Source organism: Leucopleurus acutus (genome assembly GCF_964270905.1).
Source record: "Leucopleurus acutus genome assembly, chromosome: 6".
Classification (NCBI taxonomy): Eukaryota; Metazoa; Chordata; class Mammalia; order Artiodactyla; family Delphinidae; genus Leucopleurus; species Leucopleurus acutus.
In genome coordinates, this window is record NC_139149.1 from 91,006,537 (window position 1) to 91,032,907 (window position 26,371).

Genomic DNA, 26,371 nt, shown 5'->3' on the forward strand with positions numbered 1-26,371 from the left:
AAAAAAAAAAGCACATGAAATTGTTTATAATAAATATCTGTACTATAAACAATAAAAATAGAGATAGGAGTGAACTTTTTCAGACATAGAATTAGAAATAAAAGTCATTTATTTCTAGTGTTTTAGACCTGGCCAGTCATTAGTTATCTGTTTTAAAAACAAACCCAGTTTTCACTTTGGCACTCAAATGAAAACCAATGGTGACAAATGTCAAATCCGAGGAGGTGAGGGAATTTTTGTGTTTCATCTATGGGACTCATTCCTTCCCAACTGTATCAGTTCCTCAGAGACTGTATATTCTTCAACTCAATGTCTGTGAAGCAAGGTCTCTGGCACCTTGATGATTATGCCTGTAAGAAAAATGAAGAAAAAGACTTTGTGTCAAACGAAGGCGTTCACACACAAAAAACTGTTAAAAATATTAAATAGTTGTCTTTTTTTTAAATGCATGGATCCAAAATATAAAACGATCCCCAAATGTTTCGACCCAGAGATTTCTGCTGGAGCAAAATCTCTTTTTCTCTCTCTCTCTCCTTCATTCACACACAGACGCACGCACGCACGCACAGTATTATTACAGTGGTTAAGAGAACGGCAATCAGAGAACTTTAGCGCTGTAGAGACTGCTGAGCCCAGAGCCCTGGATGGAGAATGCGCCTGGCCTCGGAAACCTTTAACCACACTGTCCAGGTCGCGGTGGCTAGTGGTCAGCGCGCGTCTGGACAGGAGGGAACTTTCGGACACTCCCCGACGACCCAGGGCTTCCCTAGAGACAGGGCGTTGGAACCTGGGACAGAGTGGAGGGAGGAAGAGACAGTGTGAGTCGGCGGTGGCGGCCGCAGCGCTCTGGATCTGTCGCCCTCGGATCCCCAGGGCTGCGGGACAGAGAGACTCGGAAGAGGAGTGCGAGCGCCTCCCCGCCGCGCCTGCAGCCACTCCGGGCGCGCACGGATCCACTGGGCGCTGGGGCCGCGAGTCAAGGCCGGGACTCGAGCAGCTCTCCCCGGAAGTAGCAACCAAGGCGCGAGTCTCCACGCGGCCGAACGGAGACCGAAAGGCACGGGGCTCGGACAGCCTGGCCCCGGGCATCCCCGACTAGTGGCCTCGAGCCCGACACCCCAGCTGCGCCGCGCTCCCGGCCACAAGTTTGCCTTGCGCCGGCGAAGTTGCGAGTGTGAATCTTTCCTCGGGCTTCGGGAAGAGTGTCCCTGTTCCTCGCTCGGGCTGGCTCGGGTATGGCCGGACCTCACCTCTGGGGGTGGCTGCTGCTCGGCGGCTGCCTCCTCGCCAGAGCCCAGGTAAGAGCCCCTGTTCCACGGCACCTGCTTCCCGGAGCCTCCGGCCGGTGTTCAACGTTAGGGCGGCCGAGACCAAGGCGCGCGCGGGCGCTGACGCTTACACATTCACGCACTAATACACTCAGAGACACACACACACACAAGTGCACCCGGCAAGGTTTGACAGGCATTTAGTGGAGCTGCAAAGATATGCTTTAGGTGAATGATGTCCTGTGGGCGGGCACTATTCCGACCAGCATCTTGGCATCTGCAAAGTAAGAGGATATTTATGAACAACGGGGTTCTGGGTCAGGAGGGTTGAGAGGTGAAGAACTTTTCTTACTCTTAGTCTCCTTGATCCCCGTTTAATTAATTCAAATTATTTTTTGTCTGCTGGCAATTTACCGTCCCTTTTTTTTTTTTTTTTGCGGTACGCTGGCCTCTCACTGTTGTGGCCTCTCCCGTTGCGGAGCACAGGCTCCGGACGCGCAGGCTCAGCGGCCATGGCTCACGAGCCCAGCCGCTCCGCTGCATGTGGGATCTTCCCGTACTGGGGCACGAACCCGTGTCCCCTGCATCGGCAGGCGGACTCTCAACCACTGCGCCACCAGGGAAGCCCTACCGTCACTTTTGAGAACTTAAATTTCTAGGATTGTTTGTGACCACTGTCTGAAAGGATAATTGACTCTTCCTGTTACAGAATCACGTATCATTAAAGCGAGGAGACTAGATAGAAAAATACATATAACTTGTTAAAGCTGAGTTATGTTTAGACTAAATGGTAGTTGTCATTTTCGTACTGCTACTATCGTTTAGAGATTTTCTGGGTGATCTTTCACAATGGACCCTTTCTAATGCGCAATTCATCCTCACATTTTTTTGAGTCAAGTAAAATGTAGGATTTACACTCAGCTTTTTAGATGAGCTAGAAAGAGTTGCTTGTAGTGTAATGCAATTTAAGAACCCTGTAACTTTAAATGGAAATCAACGTTATTTCTCTTTTCTGTTCGGGAGGGGGCGCACTTTGACTGTCAAATAAAGCCCCAAATTAGGTTTTTTAAATTCTTTCCCCATGAGAAAATTAAGGCATTAATTTATGTACTGGTACTGTCTAAACTTAATACTATGTTCTTGGCTTTCAAATGGCCAGTTTAAATTTGTTATTCTAAACGTTCAGGTTTTTTTGTTTTGTTTTGTTTTTTTTTAACCACATAGCTACATACGTTAATAGAAATAGGTGTTCTCCTAAATACTGGGCTTTACGTAATATGACCAGGATATTTCAAGTGAACTTAATATGTTAAAAAAACAAACGATGTGTGTTATACATTGACTAATAAGATGGTCAGTGAATGCTCAAAAGTAGAGTATGCTCTAACCTGAAAAATTTCACCAAGGTAACAGAAGGAATTATGAATGAATGGAAAAACTCTTAAGAATTTGGTGACAGTTATAGAGCTCGGGTGATCTCTAATGTATTTCCTGCATTTCTCTCTCATAAGATATTTGGATAATATGCTTGAAAACTCCACTTCCTTGTATAAGGGACAAGTGACCTCTAGCCATTTATTTATTTATTTATTTATTTTTATTTTTTGGCGATACGCGGGCCTCTCACTGTTGTGGCCTCTCCCGTTGCGGAGCACAGGCTCCAGACGTGCAGCCTCAGCGGCCATGGCTCACGGGCCCAGCCGCTCGGCAGCATGTGGGATCTTCCCGGACCGGGGCACGAACCCGTGTCCCCTGCATCGGCAGGCGGATTCTCAACCACTGTGCCACCAGGGAAGCCCTACTCCAATTTTAATTGAAAAAATGTCATTCTATTCTAAGGATCAGAGATGACTGCCCTGGGTACAAATGATGCAGTGGAACCTATATCTGGTCACAAAGGAAAGAGAGCTGCTGGTAAAGCAACCCTGAGGGAGTTGGGTGTTTCCAGAGATCTCTTGTCTTAATAACTGACAAACTAGCAGGCTAAATGTTGAGCTTGCCAGTTACTCCACTGGCTGATAGAATTTTATAGACTCTCAAAGAAAGTAAATCATGGCTTTCTGGAGGAAGAGGGAACTACACAAAATGGTCAAGATTATGGACCTTCTAATCGGAACTGAATTTGGAATCCGTGTTTCCTATTCTCATGCTATTACTTATCTCAAAAACTCAGTTTCTTCTTCCCAAAAAATGGGGTGAAAAATAGGAAAAAAATGGGATGACCTAATGCAAGTTATTTTTTTTGACATGTGTATTACATGAAAACCTCAGGAGAAGCATTTAATGTAGTGCCTGTAACAGAGTTTGCTCACTGTACGTGTCAGCCATCAGTGATGTCATCATCATCATCATTACCATAATTTCTATCACATTTTAAATTAGTTATTGTTGGTATAGAGAATCTCTATTATTTTTATTTATTGATTCATACCTATGAAGTTTATTCCTGAACAGTAACAATTTTCTCCAATATCTGTATCTGTTCTTTCTTTCGTTTTTTTGAGAGATAACTTCTATTTACAATAATAACATTAATAACAAACAGTTACTGAGCACTTCATCCGTGACTGTGTTTTACTGTCATATTATTTATCTCAGATTATAGCCCAATAGTGTAGATTTTATTTTGTTCACTTTGTATAGATCAGGACTATGAGAACTAGTATTTCATGAATTTCTAGAAGGTACATCTTTTTTGTTTTGAATACTTTATTTATTTTATTTTTTTGTAATTTTTATTGGGGTATAGTTGATTTACAATGTTGTCTTAGTTTCAGGTGTACAGAAAAATGAGTCTGTTATACATATACATATATCCACTCTTTTTTAGATTCTTTTCCCATATAGGCCATTACAGAGTACTGAGTAGAGTTCCCTGTGCTATACAGTAGGTCCTTATTAGTTACCTATTTTATATATAATAGTGTGTATGTGTCAATCCCAATCTTCCAATTTATCCCTCCCCCCCTTTACCCCTTGGTAACCGTAAGTTCATTTTCTACATCTGTAACTCTGTTTCTATTTTGTAGATAAGTTTATTTGTAGCCTTTATCTGTTATTTCTTTTTATCTTTTCTCTTACATTAGCTAGAAATTCCATATAAAGTTGAATGATAACAGTAATTATTGTGGGCATCTTACCTTGCTTATTACTTCAGTGGGATGCTTCTAAAGATTTATCATTAAGTATGATAGTTGCTCTAGGTTTTTAATAGAAGTAACATCATTGCTAATTTTGTTAAGTTGTTAAATGTAAGGCTAGTATAGAACTTTTGAATGACAACATGTGTAATTTTTAAGTCACAAATGATACGTTATTTCTTTAAAAACTGTCATATTTGTTGTATTGAGCTCCTGTCACAGGTATTGGACTACTTGAGGGCAGGAACTGATTCTTAATCATTTTTCTAGAGTGAATGGTACCAGTAGATGCTCATTAAATATTGGTAAGTGTTTTCATAATCATAGGTAGAAGGATTATTATATATTGCTTCTTAAATTAGCAACTAAGTCAAATACTTTTGTTATTATGAGATATAGGATAACAAATTCAAATGTCTAGCAAACAAACAAAAATGTTGTTATTTGGCCAACTTTTCAGTCCCTTGTCTGCCCTCTCTCAAGAATTTCCCTGGATTCTTTCCCCTGTATGCATCACCAAGTTAATTTCCAGTTTGTCCTCTAGATATCAGCTCATGTGTACCTTATTCAGGAAAGCCTGGCTTACCCAGTAAGGCAAAAATGTCCTTACAATAAGCTCTCAGAACCCTGTATATCTTACTTTCTCTTGTAGCATTTTTCAGAGAGTTGTAACTTAACATTTTCTGTGATCATGGTGTAATTACTCTTTCTTCTTTTCTAGACTGCACTTTTCATGAAGGCAAAGGCTGTACTTGTTTTTGCTCCTTTTTGTATCCCAAATGGCCAGCACAGAGCAAGGAATCATAAACACCACTTGAATAAATGAACATTTAGTCAAGTAAAATAAACATTTCTCCGTAATAAAATGTAGTTCCCAAGTTTTCTTGGTCCTGCAGAGATTATGAATATTTTGGTTGATTGAAATGGCATTAATTACACATTAAAAATTGTGTTCTGATTTTAAATTAAAAAATACTATTTGGCCAAATATTTATATGAGAAGATTGGAAGAAACTTATATGTATAATTAAGGTAATTAAGGTAAAACTGCCTCTCTTTTATGAACCATTTACATCAAATTGCAAACTGGCTGAAATTTCCTAGATGAGAATAGTTTATACTGCTTGTCACTTTCCTTACTTTTATAATCAGGTTAGTTCTGTTTTCCATGATAAAAAGTTTCTCAGTGGGCTTCCCTGGTGGCGCAGTGGTTGAGAGTCCGCCTGCCGATGCAGGGGACGCGGGTTCGTGCCCCGGTCCGGGAGGATCCCACATGCCGCGGAGCGGCTGGGCCCATGAGCCATGGCCGCTGAGCCTGCACGTCCGGAGCCTGTGCTCCGCAACGGGAGAGGCCACAACAGTGAGAGGCCCGCGTAGTGGGGAAAAAAAAAAGAAAAAAAAAAAAAAAGTTTCTCAGTTATTTTTTAAAATACCTTTTTTTGACAGCAGAGACTGTATTTAACAATGCAATTTTGTGGCCATGAGATATGCCTAAGCTTGAATATTCTTCTGTTTACACTGTAATAGAATCTGCCTTTAGCAAGCCACTCGTGCATGTAATGAGTACCAAGGCGGGACGTCTCCTCTCAACATATATTCTGGCATCTCATTTCTTAGATGAATAAAGTCTGTAAGACACAATATTCAGAAGCTTTTGGTAGTTATCTAAACAAAACTTAAGCACAATTTCATGTTGATTAATTGAGCTTAGAGATACCTAAAAACTGGAAGAAATCGTGAGTAGATACGTGGGGCTTTCCTGCATCCTCAAGAATGCCTTTTAAAATCATTCCAAAGACACAGCATACTCTGTTTCCCATCAGATTGGTAATATTTAGTTATAACATTTTGTTTGTGAGTTTATTGCATTTCTTACCACTCATGGTTATAGTGTAGTCTGAGAGCCACATTGTACCCCTTGACCTACCCCCAGGCAAGATCCATGGCTTGAATTTCTTTTATGTCTACCTTTTGCCACAGTATCTTGCCCTTGGGAGGATTCAACGAATACTGTTGAAATAAATACTCTCAACACTCCTCAGTGCTAAACAAGAACAATCAGTGTAGAATGAGTAGATGACTGGACGAAGGCATGTCTGTGAATTTGAGGAGTTGCCCCCAGTGAAAATTCGTTTTCCCCAGGACTTTTTTTTTTTGCGGTACGCGGGCCTCTCCCGTTGCGGAGCACAGGCTCCGGACGTGCAGGCTCAGCGGCCATGGCTCATGGGCCCAGCCGCTCCGCGGCATGTGGGATCTTCCCGGACTGGGGCACGAACCCGTGTCCCCTGCATCGGCAGGCGGACCCTCAACCACTGCGCCACCAGGGAAGCCCCAGACTTCTCATTTTTAATTCAATAAAATTGCACTGCATTACTAAGTATTATGTTCATTGTACAGGTTCTGAAAGTGGTTAAGAGATGGCTCTGTTCTCCAAGGAGCTTTCACTCTATGGGAGGAGACAAGATTGCCACTACCGCAAAAAGGAGCTCTTGGCCTCTGCTCATGACTTCTGTCTCCCCTCCCTGCAGGATCTGTTCCTTCTTTCTAATATTTCTTGTCTGTCTTTGTCTGTCTTTGACTTCCACATTTTTGCAGTGTGAATGGTAGATACTCAACTAGAGCTGGGAAAACCTCTGCCAAAGGTTTCTTATGTTCAGCCTTTTTTTTTTCTTTTTCTTTTTACTTCACTAAGTTTATTTTGGTCGAATATATTTAGAATGTAATAAAAGTATAGGCTTGGTGATAATAGCAGTAGTAATAGTTAACATTTTTACAGTGTTCACTATATAAAGGCATTTAATTAGGCATCTCTATGCATTATTTTCTTTAATCCTCACAACAATCTTATGAGGAAGGTAATGAGCACTTTTATTGCCTCTCCAAAATCCACTCTATTTCTTACCAATTTTGTGGCAAACAAGGACAAGTGGTAGAGTAAGTGAAAAAAAAATGCAAAACTGAAAATCCCTGCCCTCATGAATTTTACATTCTCCCATTCTCCTGAAGCCTGCTCTACCTATGGAGTCAGATATGTGCACCAAGAAATTTCCTTATGTTATCTAGTTAAGCATATTGTTGGCACAGTCTTATGCTGAAATTACATAAGATCTGTGCTTTAATTCTGTAGATACGGGAAAACAAAGAATAACTTACCTATTAACGTCTTCTCATTAAAATTTCAGCCATGCTTCATGACTAAGTTCTAGAGATTGGCTATTCAACACAAGGCCCATGGTTAGCAATATGGTGCACTTTTTTTTCCCCCTTAGCTTTCTTAGTTTTTTTTTTCTTGACACTTAGTGCACCTAAAATTTGTTTAGAGGGTAGATCTCATGTTAACTGTTCTTACTACAAAAAACCGAAAACTAACAAAAGGGTCAGAAGTACACTTTGGGAGATGTTGGCTACATCTTTTATTTTGATCATGGTGATGGTACTAGGAGTATTTGCACATGTCCAGACTCATCAAATTGCACACATTAAATATGTGCAGCTCTTTGTATATCAATTATACCTCAAAAAAGCTGTCTAAAAAAAAGGTATCCTAGGGCTTCCCTGGTGGTGCAGTGGTTGAGAGTCTGCCTGCCGATGCAGGGGACGCGGGTTCATGCCCCGGTCTGGGAGGATCCCACATGCCGCGGGGTGGCTCGGCCCGTGAGCCATGGCCGCTGAGCCTGTGCGTCTGGAGCCTGTGCTCTGCGACGGGAGAGGCCACAGCAGTAAGAGGCCCGCGTACCGCAAAAAAAAAAAAAAAGTATCCTATCTGATTAAAAAAAACAAAAACCGAAACAAAAAACCCCATAACTTTTTATTCATGACAGTTCCAATCGGCAAGTATTGATACTTTGATGGTCTCTCATGCACCAGACAATGTGATAGTCACTGGAAATATAAATATAGTGAAATACATGCTCACGTTTACAAGCAGAGCACGTTCAGCATTTTCGTAAATGTTTCTAAATTTGAGTTAATGTTTAAACCAGCCTTTGAGTGATGATGGTTCCTTTGGGAGAGGAAATCAACTTGACAAAACATCTTATTGTTGAATTGTAGCCTCTTGTGTCTCTCCCCCTAGTCTCTCCAAGGTTTGTGTCCCAAGTTACCCTGATCTCTCACAATGTTATCGAATATAGTACCCCCCTTTTTGCCCTTAGTGGGTTAAGTTTTGTTGGTTCAAAACCTCAGGAGCTCCCCCAGTAAAATGTGAAACTGGCTCCTGTACACAGAGGGCAAGGAGAGATGGAAGAAAGAGGCAGATCACTCCACATTGGTAGGTGGCAGGTTTAATAAGCAAGGGAACTTAATATGAAGCTTGTCTTGGGCAGCAGCAAGATGAGTAGATCTCCACACTCACCTGCCACCATCTTATAAGTTGATATAGAGGCCTTACCTAGGTTCAGTCACGTGTACCATCCAGATGGTCTCAACAACATGTTCTCTCAAGGCTGTGTCCATGAAAACAGCTCTCACTGTGGGAACAGTGGACAGAGTGTGCATTCCAAGGGCAGGGGAGGGGGTGAGGAGCCTCTGATTGCCTGGGTCCAGCCCTCGGCTCTACCTGTGGTCATGTCCTCTCGATGACCTCCCCCAGCAGTTTTACTTTACCTACAGTAAGACCATAGACTTTCACTTCTTACTTGTTCAGAACCCCTTTATCATTCCCAATCTATTAACTAAACTGCCCAATACAGCCTACCTTTTCCTCCTTTTTTCTCCTATTATTCACTCAGCTACCTAAGAACTGTTACATCTTGGCCTCCTCTTTTTCGTTCATAAAACTAGCTGTTGTCTGATGGAAAACTAGCTGTTTCTGATATCATTATATCAGAAATTAGGGAAACCAAAGTTTTATTCACACCTTTTTTGAGAGGCCTTAGAACATTGTTTAATTTACAAGTTCTCATTGTAATTTTTCTTTATTCGCTTAATAAACATGCACAATTTTTATAGCTAATGAGTGCACAGTGTTTCTACTATGTGAAACTTTACCTTATAGTTTGTTGACCTATTAATGGTGATTTTACTTCATTGCTTTTGCTCAAAATTATTCTCTTCACTGCTGATGATATAATACCAAACATGTTAATTTTCCAAGCCACTACTCTTTCCCAGGATCCTACAACTGTGCCACATGACAGATGTGTTGCCTGGGGTGGTAACACCAATTATAAATGGCATATTGGACACTGCAGTTTGGCCTGTAGTGTGATTTTTCTGTAACTCAAATTCTGGTTGCCTACTGCCTGAAGGAAATGATCTTCTTGATGATTTGTTATGTCCCCACAAAGGTCAACACTGTGTGTGTGTGTGAGGAGTGGCTTATTTATTTATTATTTTATTCTTTTTTATATTATATAATGTGATTTGCAAAAAGGTGTACAACTTGATGATTTAATATCTCTATATATCGTGAAATGATTACCACTGTCAACCCATTCGTCACCACCTCACATAGTTATCTTTTGTGTGTGTGTGTGTGTGTGTGTGTGTGTGTGTGTGTGTGTGATGAGACCACTTAAGATCTACTCTTAGTGGGAATTCCCTGGTGGTCCAGTGGTTAGGGCTTCTGGGTTCAATCCCTGGTCAGGGAACTAAGATCCACAAGCTGTGCAGTGTGGCAAAAACAAACAAAAACTACTCTCTTAGCAAAATTCAAGTATACATACAGTATTGTTAACTCTAGTCATCATGCTCTAGGTTAGCTCCCCAGAGCTGATTCATCCTATGACTGGAAATTTGTACCCTTTGACCAGCAGCTCCACATTTTCCCCACCCCACAGCCCCTGGTAACCACCACATGAGTTTGACTTTTTAGGTTCCACATAAAAGTGAGATCATATACTATTTGTCTTTCTGTCAACACAGTTTTGATAGTGCTAATTATTGTCTGCTTTCCTTTCCACATGAGATGGACTCTGTCATAGTGCAGCACATTATTGAACAGGCTTGAATGACAGAATCAGTCCTGTGTGAGAACATTTCCTTGGGAGACAGGAAACTTGGCTTTTAGTGCACATTTTACTATAACTGAGCTGGGTGACCATAGATAAGTGGCTAAACTCTGGGTTTCATTTTTTATTTGTAAAGAGTAGAAGGTTTTGATCTTTAATATATTAGGGATTCAGACTTCTTCAAATTATCAATATAGTTTTAACTTCTGGAAAGAACTTTATTGAAATTAGTATGTAAACATAATAGGAATCCAAGACAAAATCTGCCTACATTCTCATTTAGTCTTTGGCTATGCACATATCCAATGAATACATACTTTCATTTATGTTATAAATGAAACTTTATATGTTACTTTTTCATTTGACATACAGTACATATTTTTCCAAAAAATGACTTTTTTTTCTGTTTGACACACATTTTTCCTCCTTCTTTCCTCTCACCACCATTCCACCGTCCCCATCCCACTCAGGTAATATGTGTCCTTCCACCTTTTTCTCCATAACTCATTTGATTGTATAAAATATAAACATACATGTAGGGGTGAAATAGCATTTTGTTGATGGTTTCCTTTGCTGTACAGAAGCTTTTTAGTTTGATGTAGTCCTACTTGTTTATTTTTGCTTTTGTTGCCTTTGTTTTTGGTGTCAAATTAACAAAACAAAACAAAACAAAAACACCTGCCAAGACTGATGTAAAGGAGCTGACTTTGTATATTTTCTTCTAGGAATTTTATGGTTTCAGGTCTTGCCTTCAAGACCTTAATCCATTTTTTTTTTTTTTTTTTTTCAGTATGTGGGCCTCTCCCTGTTGTGGCCTCTCCCGTCGCGGAGCACAGGCTCCGGATGCGCAGGCTCAGTGACCATGGCTCACGGGCCCAGCCGCTCTGCGGCATGTGGGATCTTCCCGGACCGGGGCCCAAACCTGTGTCCCGTGCATCGGCAGGCGGACTCTCAACCACTGCGCCACCAGGGAGGCCCCCTTAATCCATTTTGAGTTTATTTTTGTATATGGTGTAAGATAGTGGTCCATTTTCATTCTTTTGCATGTCCAGTTTTCCCAACACCATTTATTGAGGACACTATCCTTGAAAATTAGTTGACCATATATATGTGGGTTTATTTCTGGGCTCTGTTCTGTTCCATTGATCTTGTATCTGTTTTTCTTCCAGTACCATACTTTTTTTGATTACTATAACTTTTTAATATAGTTTTAGATCAGGAAGTGTGATGTCTCCAACTTTGTACTTCTTTCTTAAGACTGGTTTAGCTATTTAGGGTCTTTTGTGATTCCATACAAATTTTAGAAAAATTTTTTCTATTCTATGAAAAATGCCATTGAAATTTTGATAGGGATTGCATTGAATCTGTAGATTATTTGGGTAGTATGGACATTTTAACAATATTAATTCTTCTAATCCATCAGCATGAAATATCTTTCCATTTATATGTGTTTTCTTCAGTGTCTTTCATTAATGTCTTATAGTTTTCAGTGTAGAGGTTTTTCATAACCTTTGTTAAATTTATTTCTAAGTATTTTATTATTTTTGATGCAATTGTAAATGAGATTAAAAAATATTTTTCTTTCTGATAATCCATTATTAGTGTATAGAAATGCAACAGATTTTTGTGTATTAATTTTGTATCCTACAACTTTATTGAATTTGTTTATTAATTCTAATAGTTTTTTTGGTGGAGTCATTAGGGTTTGCTATATATAATATGTCATTTGAAAATAGAGACAGTTTTACTTCTTCCTTTCTGATTTGTATGCCTTTCCTTTCGTTTCTTTCCTAATTGTTCTGGCTAGGAATTCCAGTAGTATGTTGAATAAAAGTGGCAAGAGTGGCCATTCTTGACCTTAGAGGAAGAGCTTTCAGCTTTTCACCTTTGTTTTGTTTTTAGCAAGTAATTAGGTTTATTTTTTTCAGGTTTCTATTGACTTTATTTTTTAAGTTTTTTATTTTATATTGGAGCATAGTTGATTAAAAATGTTGTGTTAATTTCAGGTGTACAACAAAGTGATTCAGTTATACATAAACATGTATCTGTTCTTTTTCAAATTCTTTTCCCATTTAGGTTCCCTGTGCAGCGTTCTCTGCGTTATACAGTAGGTTCTTATTGGTTATCTATTTAAAATATACCAGTTTTCCACCTTTGGGTATAATGTTAGCTGTGGACTTGTCATATATGGTCTTTATTATGTTGAGGTACGTTCTCTCTGTACCCATTTTGTTTAGAGTTTTTATCATGAATGGATGTTGAATTCTGTCAAATGCTTTTTCTGAATCTATTGAGATGATCACATATGACTTTTGTCCTTCATTTTGTTAGTGTGATGTATCTCATTGATTGATTTGCAGATACTGAACCATCCTTGTATCCTTGGAATAAATCCTTTGATCATGATGTATGACCCTTTTAATATATTGTTTAATTCAGTTTGCTAATATTTTGTTGAGGATATTTACATATATGTTCATCAAGGATATTGGCCTGTAATTTTCTTTTCTTGTAGTGTTCTTATCTAGTTTTGATATAAGGGTAATGCTGGTCTCGTAAAATGAGTTTGGAAGTATTTCTTCATCTTCTATTTTTTGGAAGAGTTTGAGAAGGATTCGTATTAATTTTTCTTTAATGCTTGGTAGAAGCCACCGAGTCCTGGACTATTGTTTGTTGGGAGGTTTTTAATTACTGATTCAATCTCCTTACTAAAATTGGTCATTTCAGATTTTCTATTTCTTCCTAATCCAGTAGTGGTCAGTTGTATGTTTCTAGGAACTTATTCATTTCTTCTAGGCTGTTTAATTTGTTGGCATATAACTGTTCATCATTTAAGTGTAGTTTCAATCAAAGCCAACAGATTTCTTTTTCCTAATTGGACTAAAATTTAATCTTTAGTAATCAATATGGAAAAATTGCATAAATAAGGGACTTTTGCTCAACTAGCTGTTAAAGCTTATGTATGGCAGAAATAAATACTTGGGTGTAGATAAAACTTGAGAGAGAGTAAAAGTGTACCAGTTTCCTCATTTTCCAGAAAGGTTAAGGTCAAAGGGCTAACTAAACATTTACCCTGGAAACTTAATCAGGAAGAAAGTTAAATGTTAGAATTGTATAGTGGTAAATCCAAGATTAAAAAAATACCAAAGAGGAAGGTATAATTTACAATAAATACATAACTGATATACAATTGTATATGACTAATAACATAGTACAAATATTTAAAGACAAGTAAAGGACAAATCCAATTAAAATACTACTACCCAAAGCAATCTACAGATTCAATGCAATCCCTATCAAATTACCAATGGCATTTTTTACAAAACTAGAACAAGAACTCTTAAAATTTGTATGGAGACACAAAAGACCCCGAATAGCCAAAGCAGTGTTGAGGGAAAAAAATGGAGCTGGAGGAATCAGGCTCCCTGACTTCAGACTATACTACAAAGCTACAGTAATCAAGACAATATGGTACTGGCACAAATACAGAAATATAGATCAATGGAACAGTATAGAAAGCCCAGAGATAAACCCATGCACCTCTGGTCAACTAATCTATAACAAAGGAGGCAAGGATATACAATGGAGAAAAGACAGTCTCTTCAATAAGTGGTGCTGGGAAAACTGGACAGCTACATGTAAAAGAATGAAATTAGAACACTCCCTAACACCATACACAAAAATAAACTCAAAATGGATTAGAGACCTAAATGTAAGACCGGACACTATAAAACTCTTAGAGGAAAACATAGGAAGAACACCCTTTGACATAAATCACAGCAAGATCTTTTTTGATCCATCTCCTAGAGTAATGGAAATAAAAACAAAAATAAACAAATGGGACCTAATGAAACTTAAAAGTTTTTACAAAGCAAAGGAAACTGCAAACAAGATGAAAAGACCACCCTCAGAATGGGAGAAAATATTTGCAAACGAATCAATGGACAAAGGATTAGTCTCCAAAATATATAAACAGCTTAATGAAGCTCAATATTAAAAAAACAAACAACCCAATCCAAAAATGGGCAGAAGATCTAAATAGACATTTCTCTAAAGAAGACATACAGATGGCCAAGAAGCACATGAAAAGCTGCTCAACATATCACAAATTATTAGAGAAATGCAAATCAAAACTACAGTGAGGTATCACCTCACACCAGTTAGAATGGGCATCATCAGAAAATCTACAAACAACAAATGGTGATGAGGGTGGGGAGAAAAGGGAACCCTCTTGCACTGTTGGTGGGAATGTAAATTGATACAGCCGCTATGGAGAACAGTATGGAGGTTCCTTAAAAACTAAAAATAGAACTACCATATGACCCAGCTATACCACTACTAGGCATATACCCTGAGAACACCATAATTCAAAAAGACACATGCACCCCAATGTTCATTGCAGCATTATTTACAATAGCCAGCTCATGGAGGCAACCTAAATGCCCCTTGACAGATGAATGGATAAAGAAGATGTGGTACATATATACAAAGGAATATTACTCAGCCATAAAAAGGAACAAAATTGGGTCATTTGTAGAGACATGGATGGATAAGAGAGTGTCATACAGAGTGAAGTATGTCAGAAAGAGAAAAACAAATATTGTATATTAATGCATATATGTGGAACCTAGAAAAATGGTGCAGATGAACCAGTTGGCAGGGCAGAAACGGAGACACAGATGTAGAGAACAAACGTGTGGACATCAAGGGGGGAAAATGGCAGGGGCTGGGGTGGTGGTGTGAGGAAATGGGAGATTGGGATTGACGTATATACACTAATATGTATAAAATGGATAGCGAATAAGAACCTGCTGTATAAAAAAGTAAACAAAATAAAATTCAAAAATTAAAAAAAAAAAGAGGGCTTCCCTGGTGGCTCAGTGGTTGAGAGTCTGCTTGCCGATGCAGGGGATGCGGGTTCGTGTCCCAGTCCAGGAGGATCCCACGTGCCACAGAGCAGCTGGGTCTATGAGCCATGGCCACTGGGCCTGCGTGTCCAGAGCCGGTGCTCTGCAACAGGAGAGGCCACAGCCGTGAGAGGCCTGCATACTGCAAAAAAAAAAAAAAAAGAAAAAAAGAAAGAAAAGAAGTAATACAGAGATATTGTATACCTTTCACACATTTTCTCCCGTTAGTAACGTCTGTCATAACTGCAGTGCAATATCCCAAGCAGGAAATTGACATTGATATAATCCACCTACTTTATGCAGATCTCACTGGGTTTACATATACTCATTTATTTGTGTATTTTGTCTTATGCAGTTTTATTACATGTTGATGCACGTGACCACCACCACAGCTAAGATATAGAACAGTTTCAGTACAGGAATCCCTCCTGCTACCCTTTTATGGCCACAACCACTTCCCTCTCCTCTCTTGCCTCCCATGCTCCCCCAATAACTGGCAACCACTAATCTGTTCTCCATTTCTATAATCATTATATGACTCTTAAAAGAATTAACTGTGCTTTGATTCTAATTATTAATTGGAGGTCTATAAATACCTACAATAAATTCATGTGGTTGAAATGAAAGAGAAAGAATGAATAATAGGTGTGCAGGATGACAGCTCTATGTGATCACATTCCTAATGCTGTCATCTTAACTGTTACTGAGCCATGGTGTAGATAGACACATTTTATTCTTTAAAGAAATTCTTTTTTATTAAAAATTTTTAAAAAATTTTGTATTGTAGTTGATTTACAATGTTGTGTTAGTTTCAGGTGTACAGCAGATTCTTTTCCCATATAGGTTAATACTGAATATTGAGTAGAGTTCCCTGTTCTATACAGTAGGTCCTTGTTGATTATTTTATATATAATAGTGTGTATATGTTAATCCCAACCTCCTAATTTATCCCTCCCCACCACTTTCCCCTTTGGTAACGCTAAGTTTGTTTTCTATGTCTGTGAGTCTGTTTCTGTTTTATAAAAAAATTCATTTAGATACATTTTCTTCTTAAACTGCTTTTAATTTGCTTCTCATGTGAACAGGGTCATGGGGAATTTTATACAGCCAAATGTGCAAAATGGCCTGGTCTTCAGATTTAGTTCTGGGTTAGAGGTCAGTTTGTGAAAGGATTATAAAACTTGAGAAGTATGGACACTTTTGTGGTTTTTATGGTATTTATGCTTGTATTTTATACATATTGCTTGTTTTTCTTTGAATTAAAAAAAGGACAAATTGGGGGAACACTTCCATAGCTGGTGATTGAATTAAAGGTGGGTGGTTCAATAATATTTTCCCCCAAACTATCAGTTTATTATGGCAGATTCCTGTCTCTATTCTAACTGAATATTACAGACAATACATTCTAAATAATTAAAAACATGTTTCATTTTCAAACTCCCTTTACAATATAAAAACTTTGGCCACTCTCAAGGGAATCATACTCTTGAGAGTGACAGCAGCAGTTAAGAATGTAAAATAAAACATTAATAGGTATATATGAACTCTTTTGAGGCCTGTGTGAAAACATGGATTAGAGAGTTAATAAAATGGATTTATTATTTGGCAATCAATTCTAGAGTATATGAGAAACCCTAAATTACAAGCAAAATACTTTATATTAGGCCAGCTCATCCTTCTCATGGACTATGGAAAATAGAATGTCGCCTCCAAGGGAATTCATTCTCTTTAAACGTATTCTTTTTTAAAATTTATGTCCTATGAGCTGATTATCAGCCTCGCTCTGAGGGTCAGCAGCTGTCCAGATCCCGTTCCTCAGCAGAATTCAATAAACATATTCTTTTAATCCTTTCCAAATTACAGTCTAATTTGATATATGAATGTTATAGTAACTTTCTAAGAGGACTTTTAAACATTAAAGAAACTTCACTTTATGAGAAATGTTTTTGCAAAATTATAAAATAATCATATTTGAACAATTCTCACTTACTTTCGTTTTTTACAACCACCTTGTGGCAAATCTTCATTTACTAGAATGAGGTAATGTTTTTACATATCGTGTTTTTTAAAATTAGGACAAAATAATTCTTTTTTGAAAAATTAACTTTTGAGATAATTGTAGATTCACATGCAGTTGTAAAAAAAAAATGCAAAGAGAACTGTGTATCCTTTACCCAGGTTCCCCCAGGGTAACATCTTATAAAGCTATAGCACAATACACAGATAACACATTAACATTGATATAGTCAAGATACAGAACATTTCCATCCCAACAAGAATCCTTCCTGTTGCTCTTTTATAGCCACACCCACCTCCTTTCCACTCCTCACTCCTCCTCAACCCCTGGCAACCGCTAATCTGTTCTCCATTTCTATAATTTAATATGTCTGCTCTTTTTCTTCTTTGTCTGCTTGCTAGAAGTTTATCAACTTTATTGCCTTCTCAAAGAACCAGCTCTTTGTTTCATTGATAATCTATATTGTTTTGCTGTTTCAATTTCACTGATTTCTGTTTTTATCTTTATTGTGTCCTTCCTTTTATTTTCTTTGGTTTTATTTTATTCTTGAGGTGGGAGATTATGTTGTTGATATATGACTTTTCTTCTTTTGTAATATAGGTATTTAGTGCTATAAATTTCTCTCAGCATTGCTTTATCTGTGTCCTATACATTTTGATATGTTGTATTTTCATTTCCATTCAGTTCAATGCATTAAAAAAAAATTTCCCTTAAGCCTTTCTTTTTGACCCAAGGATTATTTAAAAGTGTGTTTAGTTTCCAATGTTTGGAGATTTTCCTGGTATTTTTCTCTTATTGATTTCTAGTTTGATTCCACTGTGGGCTGAGATCATATTCTGTATGATTTCAGTTCTAAACTTGTTGAGATCTGTTTTATGGCCCAGGATATGGTCTACTTTGGTATCTATTCTGTGAGCACTTGGAAAGAATATGTATTCTGCATTGTCGAGTGAAGTGTTCTATAAACGTTTATTAGATCCTCTTGGTTGAGTTGTATCTTTGTTGATCTTCTGTCTAGTTCTATCAGTTGAGAGAAGAGTATTGAAGTTTCCAACTATAATTGTGGAATTGTCTGTTACTTCTGTCACTTGTATCAGTTTTTGCTTCACATGTTTTTCTCTTTTTTGATGTATACGCATTTAGGATAGCTATGTCTTGGGGGAATGACCCTTTTATTATTATATAATGTCCCTCTTGTTCTCTGGTAGTTTGCTCAGAAGTCAACTATCTGGTATTAATATAACTGAGGAAATGGGGGCATCTCTTTGTTACCGCTCAGTGGAGGTAGAAGTTGAGGTTCCCCAGCCAGCATCTGTTGCACTCAAGTTGGAGAGTTCCTTGTTCCTGCTGGGTGGGGGTGTGAATTCTGCTCCCCATGTGGTCTTCACCAACACCACAGTGGGGTAGCCTCATTGTTACTAGACTGACTCTCCACTAGGTCTTCTCTGACACCACCCCAGTGCAGGGGATGTAGGGGCATCTCGTTACTGCCAGCTCGGGGTGAAAGTCTAGGCTCCCCATATAATCTCCACTGATACCAGGGATGTGAAGGGCCTTGTTACAGACCACTGTGGGTAGGAGTACCGACCCTCTACTTTGCTCTGAAACCACTCTGGGGAGGGTGTAGGGACCCCTCCTCACAGCCTGGCAAGGATGGATGTCTAGGCTCTCCACTTGGCCTTGGTAGGTGTGGGTTGGGGTAGGACTGCAGTTTTTCTGTGGTGTTTGGCTTGGATTAAGCTGTTATTGTCTAAAAGTTTTCTGTCTTGTCAGGCTGCCCCTTTCCTTTCTTTGCTATAGAGAGCAGGGTTTTCTTGAGGCCTGTTTTTTTTGGCCAGCACGTGTTGATATTTCAGAGTTGCCCACTTTCTCCAACTCCAAGTTGGGAATATATGAGATAAAAAGAAAACCCAGAGAATTTACCACAGTATTGTTCTTCAGGATCTGAGGTCTTTAGCTGGTCTATATTTTGCTCTCCACTTTTCAGATTCATCTTATGTTCATTTTATATATAATGTCCAGTGTTTTTAGTTGTACTCATTGGGAGGAATAGAAGGAAATGCATATACTCCATCAATGCCAGAAGTAGAAATTCCAGAATGCTTCTTTTTGTATACTACATCTAATTTATGGATTCATGGTTGTTTGAAAACGGAACATATGTGAATATTGTAATTATGAAGATTCACATGTACTGGCAGTAACAATTAATATATATAAAGATAACTATGTACTTTTAATAAAATATACGTGATCAAATTACGGCTTCTTTTAGCCATCAAATATGTGACAGATTGAAATTTAACATTTACTTTCAAATTGTAAATGATCACTTGCCCAGGAAAAATTGCTAACATCTGTTTTTCTAAATGTACCACTTTGTTTTGGATGCAATTTTGCTTTTGGAGTAATAGACATTGAATATGAAGACTGTTCTTCTCTTTTAAGTACACTGTGATTTTAATGTCCCTCTATGGTAAAGAACACTTGTTTCTGTAACAAAGGCAGAAGAGAAAACAATATAAAGGAAACATTTTCTTACTCTCATTTGAAATGACTAAAAATCAATTTAACAGGTCATCAATTAGCACACGCTAATCAAACTTGCTCCTGGTTAAACTGGCCACATTTTTTAGAACAAAATTATCTTTAGAAGCTGTAGTTAATTTGATGATTATGTGCCTGAAAAGGTTATCCCAGTAAAAAGGCTACATCTGCACAAAAGGAAACAAAAATGAATTTGTTCAGGTAAAAAATGGTACAAGGGGTGATTTGAAATGTTCATGTTTAATATTTGAGGTCAGATTTCTCTGAATCAAATTTATAGTTCTGAAACTTGGTCACACATTACCCAGTGTTTTCTGGAATTGAAGTAAAAGAAAGTAACTATTGAACTGAGAAAACAGCCAGAAAAAATTAAAATAAAATAAAAATAAAGCCAACCAATTTGAATGGTGCCTGAGTGTTTCTAGATAATAGATGGGAAGAAGTCAGTTTTTCCTCCTGGCCCATTCACTTGGCTTGTCTCTTTCCATTTTGTTCTCCCTTTTTGATAAGTGAGATTTTTATGGCTCACTTTTAATGTAGCTGCTTTTAACTCAGAATCTGCATTGTGTTAGCCTGATACCTAAATTATGGTGTGTATTCCAATCCCCAAAATTAGTTTTATTTTCTTCTTTCACATTAAAATAAATATGGGCATTGAACTATGGCTACTATCCAGAAATCTTTAAACTACATACCTTTTTACTGATCTACTCTTTGTATTACAAATACATTAGAAAATAATAAATTCATAATTTTCAGGAATAAGGCAATTTTTTGATGCTAAAACTAGTTCTTATGATAGATATTCTTTCTGTATCCTTCATTTCAGTTTAACCTGCCAGTCTATAATTTTATGTCATTTAAAATCATAATGATCAATAATCTCTAAGTGTACTTCCTATAGCTAGTAGTGTAAACATCTTTCTATTTCTAATGTTCAGTCCGTAATGTCTTATTGCACAACATTAAAAGATTTGTTTTCCCACTTTCCTTAAAGAACAATTCTAGAGGATAATTTTATTTGCAGCCTGATATTAAAGATTTGGGGATGGCAAAGGATTGTATCATTGAGAGGCTATCAATTTAGGTAAATTGATAGGTTTTATTATCATATTTGATTAAAGAATCTCTAAGTCCCTAACGGAAAACAGAAATTCAAAGCTCTGGACCCTATTATTGTTAACAAATCCACAGAAAACATAATTTTCAGTATTCTCTTTCTAGAAAACAGATGACCACCTGCAGAAAATTGTGATTGTTTAAAAATATCTTGCCATTTGTGACATCACAGACCTTGAGGGTATTATGCTAAATGAAATAAGTCAGACAGAGAAAGATAAATACCTTTTGATTTTGCTCATATGTGGAAAATAAAAAGAAAAAAAGAATAAATCAAACCAAACAAAAACAAATACATGGCTACAAAGAACAGAGTAGTGGTTATCAAGGGGAAGTGGCAGGGAGAGGGCAAAATGGATAAAGGGGATCAACTGGAGACTTCCCTGGTGGTGCAGTGGTCAAGAATCTGCCTGCCAATGCAGGGAACACGTGTTCAATCCCTGGCCCAGGAAGATCCCACATGCCGCGGAGCAACTAAGCCCATGAACCACAACTACTGAGCCTGTGCTCTAGAGCCCGTGAGCCACAACTACTGAGCCCGTGCATGCACAACTACTGAAGCCTGCACACCCCAGAGCCCGTGCACCACAACTACTGAGCCCGCATGCTGCAACTACTGAAGCCCACGCACCTCAGCGCCTGCGTGCCACAACTACTGAGCCCATGTGCTGCAACTACTGAAGCCAACACGCCTAGAGCCCATGCTCTGCAACAAGAGAAGCCACCACAATGAGAAGCCCGTGCACCACAACAAAGAGTAGCCCTCACTCACCACAACCAGAGAGAAAGCCCATGTGCAGCAACGAAGACCCAATGCAGCCAAAAAAAAAAAAGGGATCAACTGTATGGTGACAGATGAAAAGTAAATTTTTGGTGGTGAACACATTGTAGGATATACAGAATTAGAAATATAATGTTGTACACATGAAACATATAATGTTATAAACCAATATTATCTCAATAAAATTTTTATATTACCTCAAAAAATTTTTTTAAAGAAAGAAAAAATATATTTATAGATATTTTGATACCTTTCTTTAAGAGGTAGACATTAATTCCTCTCCCCTGGAATGAAAGTTGGTGACTTGCTTTTAACCAGTAGAATCTGATGGGACTGACTGTAAGTGATATCTGAGACTGGATCATAAAAGGCATCGAAGCTTTCTCCTTTTTTCTCTCTAGAATCACTTACTCTGTAGGAAGCCAGTTGTCATGTTGTAGACACTCAAGCACTCAAATGGAGAGAAGCATCAGCTACTGAGGAACTGAGGCCCCCTGACAATAGCCATGTGAGTGTGCCATCTTGGAGGTGGATCCTTCAGTCCTAGTCAAGTCTTTAGTTAACAGCATCTATGGGTAAATTCTTGACTGAAACCTCATAAGAGACTCTAAGCTAGAAGCACCCAGCTAATCCTCTCCTAAACTGTGAGATAAACAATGTTTGGTGTTTTATGCCACACAGTTTTGGGTTAATTTGTTACACAGCTATAGATGACAAATACAGATTTTTCCCTCCTTAAAATTCTGTCCCTCTGGAATCACTCTTGGTACCAAATGAATTGTATCATGTTAGATGGAAGCATGACTTTGTTATTGAGTTTTCTGGAAATTGTGTGGTTTAAAGAGCTGTATATGGGTGCCAAGTTGACAGATGTGGATTTCGGTGGCTTTGTAATGTCAACTTGGCTATGTTAAACTGTATTACCCAGAATTCCCTTCCCTTCATATTTTTGGCTAAGATGAGCCACAAGAGACATTTTTTCATGAGTGTTTGAGGGCAAAGGTGAAACAGCAGCTATTTTGTTTTTTACACTCAGATAGTCAAAGCAGGCACTTCTGTATCTCATGGACATTGTTGCTTGTCTGCTGGCTGATCTCATGGGAGAGGGATAGCAGCCAGGCCTGCAACTGTGTCATCTTTCCCTGGGTCCTCCTTTAACTTACCTGATTCCTTGGCAAAGTATATATTTAGGTCCATGATGAGAGTGCTGGCTTCTTCTGCTGGGCACCCCTATCATGAAGGTTGGAGGCACCAAGAATTCACATGGATTCCAGTGTGTCCTCATGGTTTCTAGCTCATGCTGATGGTTCCAGCTTGTTTTCACTCTCCTTCTCTTTACACTCATCTTCTCTATTTGACTCCTGACCTACAGATTTCTAGCTTCAGCATCAGACAAAAATATTAGCCTTCTGGAGACTGTTAAACCAGCTCCCACAACTGTATAGGTCAAATCTCTGTAACACATACTTTATTCTATTTCTAGCTTTATTTCTATTTCTACCTCTATCTTTTTATCTATAATCTATTTCAATCTCTTAATAATTCTGCTCCTCTGAATGAACCTTGACTAATAGCGTGATCTTCATCATCAACTTGTACCTTCAAATATGTTTGTTCTCAAACCCATTAAAGTAAGTATAAGAATCAGGGGTTCCTGTGAAACATGAAAATTACCAGTCTCTACCTCCAGAAAAAAATTCTGATTCACTGGGTGGGTGTGCAGCCCAAGAATCTACATTTTACATAGGCATCAGATTCAGGTGGTCCAAGCACCATACTTTGAACACATGCTTATGAATGTTTTATCATATTTAAAAGATATTTCTTTGAAATTGAAGTTTTCCAATAATAGAATTTCTTTTTAATGCTAGTAGTGTTAAAACCAAATCTAGGTGAATTCATCCAACAAACATTTATTATTCATGTGTTATATGTTAGAAACATGCTCCAGGGTGGGAAAATGTATGACGGTATCTAGTGAAAGATACCCAGCAGAAAGAAGCATTGTGTTGGAGTCCTATAAAATGTTGTTATACATCTTTCTATTCCTATTGATAGTGATTTTTTCTGACAATGCTTTAAAAAGCCCTGTGGTTTTTCAGAGCAAGTTCAGGTATAAAGGAAGGTACAGATTAGTGAGACAATGTGATTCTGCAGTTGCCTCTTCCTAGATTTCAGCCAGGGAAGTTCTGTTATTTTACACACACACACACACACACACACACACACACACACACACACACACACACGAGGTTTTCTCATGAGGTGTTTTATTTGAAGAAAATGTACTACATAAAAATAATTGAAAATGAAAATCTTTACTATAAAATATTAAGCATATTATTTTTCACATTAAAAAGTATTTAACAAATATTGATTAAATGGATAATGGATATGTTGATGCATTTTACCATTATAGAGTCACAGTATTAATGCAAAAAGGATAAGCCATAGCTAACATCATATGCAATAATGAAGTGTTGAAAGTTTTCCCTCTAAGACCAGGAACAAGACAAAAGTGCCCACTCTCACCATTCCTATTCAACATAGTACTGGAAGTCCTAGCCAGAGCAATTAGTCAAGAAAAAGAAATAAAAGGCATCTAACTCAGAAAGGAAGAAGTAAAATTGTCTCTAATGGAACATGCTATGATCATGTATTTAGAGAACCCTAAAGATGCTATCAAAACTAATAAATGAGTTCAGTAAAGTTTCAGAATACAAAATCAACATACAAAAATCAGTTGTGTTTGTATACACTAACAGCAAACTTCTGAAAAAGAAATAAGGAAAACAGTTCCACTTACAGTAGAATAAAAGATAATGAATAAATTTAACCAAAATGGGTAAATATCTGTACACTGAAAATTCCAAGACATTGATGAAATAAACTGAAGAAAACAGAAATTAAGGGGAAGATATCCCATGTCCATGGATCAGAAAAATTAATATAGTTAAAATGTCCATACTACCAAATGCCATCTAGAGATTCAGTGAAATCCTTATAAAAATTACAATGGAATTTTTTTATAGAAATAGAACAAATAATCTTAAAATTCATGTGAAATCACAAAAGTCTCTGAAGAGCCAAAGCAATCCGGAGAAAGAAGAGCAAAGCTAGAAGCATCACAATTCCTGATTTCAAACTTTATTACAAAACTATAGTAATCAAAACTGCACAGTTCTGGCATAAAAACAGACATAGACCAATGGAAAAGAATCAGAAGCCCAGAAATAAGCTCACGCATACGTGGTCAACTAATCTTTCACAAGAGAGCCATGAATACCTACTGGAGAAAGGACAGTCTCTTCAATAAATGGTTTTAGGAAAACTGGGTAGTCACATACAAATGAATGAAATTGGACCCCTATTTTATACCACTCACAAAAATTAACTCAAAATGGGTTAAAGACTTAAATGTAAGTCTCAAAACTGTAAACCCACCCGAAGAAAACAGGGAAAAAGCTTCTTGACATTGGTCTTGGCAATGATTTTTTTGGATATGACACCAAAAACACAAGCAACAAAAGCAAAAATAAACAATTGAGACTACCTCAATCTAAAAAGCTTCTGCATATCAAAAGAGACAATCAGCAAAATTAGAAGGCAACCTATGGAATGGGAGAAAATATTTGCAAACCATCTATCTAATAAAGGGTTAATATCCAAAATATATAAGGAACTCATACAACTCAACAGCAAAAATTAACAATCCAATTAAAAAATGGGAAAAGGACTTGGATAGATATTTTTCCAAGGAAGACATACAGATGGTCAATAGATACATCACTAATCATCAGGGAAGTGTAACTCAAAACCACAGTGAGATATCACCTCACATTTGTTAGAATAGCTATCATCCAAAAGACGAGACAACAGGTGTTGGCAAGGATGTGAAGAAAAGGGAACTCTTGTGCACTGTTGGTGGGAATGTAATTGGTACAGCCACTCTGGAAAAAAGTATGGAGTTTCTCAAAAAATTAAAAATACAACTACCATATTATCCAGCAACCTCACTTCTGGATAATATCCAAAGGAAATGAAATCACTATCTCAGAGTTTAGATATCTGTACCCTCTTGTTTATTGCAGCATTGTTTACAATTGCCAAGACATGGAAACAACCTAAGTGTCCATGGATGGATGAATGGATAAAGAAAATGTGACACACACACACACACACACACACACACACACACACACACAGAGGAATATTATTCATCTGTAAAGAAGAAGGAAATCCTGCCTTTTGTGCAACATGGATTGATTTTGAGCATATTAGGCTAAGTGAAATAAGTCAGACAGAGAAAGACAAATACTGTATGTTCTCACTTGTTTGGAACCTAAAAAGGCTGAACTCATAGAAATAAGAGAGTAGAATGGTGGCTGCCAGGGTCTGGGAGGTGGGGGAAATAGGGAGACGTTGGTCAAAGCATTCAGACTTCTAGCTATAGGATGACTAAGTTCTGGGGATTTAGTGTATAACATGGTAACTATAATTAACAGTACTTTATTATATACTTGAAAGTTAAGAGAGTAGATCTAAAATATTATCATCACACATACACACAAAAGGTAATTATGTGGGGAAGGAGGTGTTAACTAACTTTATTGTGGTAGTCATTTCACAATATATAAATGT

General features: G+C 37.8%; 1 protein-coding gene across 1 annotated transcript in view; it reads left to right on the plus strand.

Annotated features, from left to right (window-relative positions):
* Window positions 1-1,265: 1,265 nt before the first annotated feature.
* Window positions 1,266-26,371, plus strand: part of PTH2R (parathyroid hormone 2 receptor) — a gene marked incomplete at both ends in the record, with an annotated part of 100,415 nt that continues 75,309 nt past the window's right edge. Inside the window, one exon of the mRNA XM_082840867.1 lies at window positions 1,266-1,298. The remainder of the gene's footprint in view (window positions 1,299-26,371) is intronic.